The sequence below is a fragment of the Euprymna scolopes genome, chromosome 30 (genome assembly GCF_053919585.1).
Source record: "Euprymna scolopes isolate OS-2025 chromosome 30, ASM5391958v1, whole genome shotgun sequence".
Lineage (NCBI taxonomy): Eukaryota > Metazoa > Mollusca > Cephalopoda > Sepiida > Sepiolidae > Euprymna > Euprymna scolopes.
Genome location: NC_136511.1, coordinates 9,097,546 through 9,100,092, shown reverse-complemented (window position 1 = coordinate 9,100,092; position 2,547 = coordinate 9,097,546). Strand labels below are relative to the sequence as shown.

The following is a 2,547-nucleotide window of genomic DNA, read 5'->3' as shown; positions in this document are numbered from 1 at the left end:
TGCTAGTCAGCCAATCAGATTCTTAATTATTCGCACACCATTTATTGTAGCCAATGAGCACACACGCCCATTTCTTTGTTTTAGCGGGGATTTATTTTTCGTTTCTTTGTGATCGTAGATGACCTTGTTTTAATTTGGATGTTTATTTCCATTTTATGTTATACTAGAGTATTTGTTTATGTATTTGTTTATTTATTGTTATTATAATTATGTTTATAATTTTTGTTATTGTTGTTGTTATAATTATTAGTGATAATAATTCATCATTTTTCTGTTATTTTAAGGTAAAGTTTATTTAACATATACAAAGTTTTTTATTTCACTCGTCATATTTAATAAATTTTGGGTTTCTTTAATGTTTAGGATAACTAATTTCTCATTCAAACATATTCTATACGAGTCATTTAGGTGTCTAAATGTACTTGCTTGCCATATAATTTTTGTCGCGTGCAAGCGACTCTATAAGTCACTCCGTCGGTCGGTCGGTCTGTCAATCTGTCCGTAACACTTTTGTGCTTGGCCTTTTTGGTTAAGATCAAAGGTCTGTTGTTAATAGATGCTGTTCTAAGCTTTTTAAGCTTTTCTTGGCCTTTTGGTCAAAATCAAAGTGTAATATCTGTTCTGGCAGATACTGCAAGCAAAGACCATATGTGGGGGCAGCCCCACATATAAGACCTTGGTCAATGTAGGGGCAACCCTTCATACCAATTGTCACTATCCAGCACCCCTACGCTCCGGGGAGTTGGTCCCCATTTCCTCTTCACTCCTCACATTAAAAATCGGCCTTGTACCTAATTTGCTCGGTGGGGGAGCAAATAAATACAGCTTTTCTTGGCCTTTTCACCAAGATCAAAGTGTAGTATCTATCCGGCAGATACTGCAAGCAAAACCCATATGTGGGGGCGACCCCACATGTAAAACCTTGGTCAATGTAGGGTCAACCCTTCATACCAATTGTCACTATCCAGCTCCCCTACTCCCCGGGGAGTTGGTCCCCATTTCCCCTTCCCTCCCCACTTTAAAAATCGGCCTTGTGCCTTATTTGCTCGGTGGGGGAGCAAATAAATACCCTTTTCTTGGCCTTTTGGCCAAGATCAAAGTGTAGTATCTGTTCTCTGATACATACACAGCGATAGGCAGTCGTGTTCTGGCGACACATTCTCGTGCCCGGAGAGCTTGTTGGGTAGCGTTCTGTCCGCACCCCCACTTTGTCTGTCTTTCTCTGCTCTCCCCCCTCCCCCACGGGGGGGGATCCGAGCTGATAATTTACGACCTTCCCGCGAGGGAGGGTCGGAAACACTTTCTCTCTTCCCTCCACTAACCTCCCACTCCCTCTCTCAGTTCTATCTCCCCTCTTGCCGCCTTTGGCGCCACTTCTTTTTGGCGCCAAAGTCGGCTCCCAATTTGGACGCCGACTCCACGTCACTCATTTTGGTGAATTATACAGAAGAGAGAGAGCTTTTTTCAAAAATGGACACCCCCAGCCCGGGGACCACCAATACAGATACCCCCAGCCAGGAGGCTACCACAAGAAAAACTGCTCCCCAAGAGGACGGCTCCCCAACAGGGGAAGCAAAAAGCAACGGGGCATACCGCCCGGACACGAAACCGAAGGACGCCCCCCAGAAGGGAGAAAACTCACCAGCAGCTCCCCAAGAGGGCGACTCCCCACAAAGGGGAGAAAAAACAATGTTGGACAGGGCATCCCGCTCTGACAACAAAAATCAAGAGGCAGTAGCCCCAAAGGACGATAAGAGAGACAGTGCTCCCCAGGAGGGCTACTGCCCCAAAAGGGGAGCAAATCAAGAAAACGAGGGGGCATACAGCCTAAACCTCCCCAAAACAAAAGGGGCAAAAGCTCCCAAGGACAATGCTCCCCAGGAGGCCGACTCCCCAAAAAGGGAAGTATTTCCTGGAAGAAGTATAGAGCAGGGAGAGTCGGTCCCAAAGGAAAGCGGAAAGGGAAATGCCCCTCAAAATAGCAACCCTTCCGCCAAGGAACAGCAAAAACAGTCCAACCTCACCAAAGATCCAACACCAACAAGAGGGTTGGCATGGGGGAAGACTGTAGAGAAGCAACTGTCCCCTCAAGAGTATAAAGACTTGTACTTGACCAAGTACAGACAATACATAGAGGGGGCAGAAATTAAACCAGTGCCAGGCGCTTGGGAGGCAATCGAAGACAGAGTGCTCTCCCTCATCATCTCGGATATGCCGGAAAACCGCCTCCTAGGGATGAAAAAGGAAGACATGGCAGGGCTCCTACATAAGCTAAATATCCCGGTATTATACCTGTACCAGAGGAGCTACGCCATGTGGGACATCCTCCTACCCACCAAGGAAGATGCAGAGAGACTCTCCCTCCAAGAAATAAAGCATGGGAGAGTCAAACTAACACCTGAATACCAGGGCAAGAGAAGGACTCGGGTGCAGGTATTTAATGTGCCAACCCAAATACCTGCGGAAGTATTAGGATGCCTCTTCAGCCAGTACGGTGAGGTAGAACAGGTGACCCCAATACGGTCAAAAACTGGGACTCACCTGGGC

At 46.6% G+C, this 2,547-nt stretch overlaps 1 pseudogene; it reads left to right on the top strand.

The window, feature by feature from the left end:
- Window positions 1–1,067: 1,067 nt before the first annotated feature.
- Window positions 1,068–1,160, top strand: LOC145255052 (U2 spliceosomal RNA; annotated as a pseudogene).
- Window positions 1,161–2,547: the final 1,387 nt, after the last annotated feature.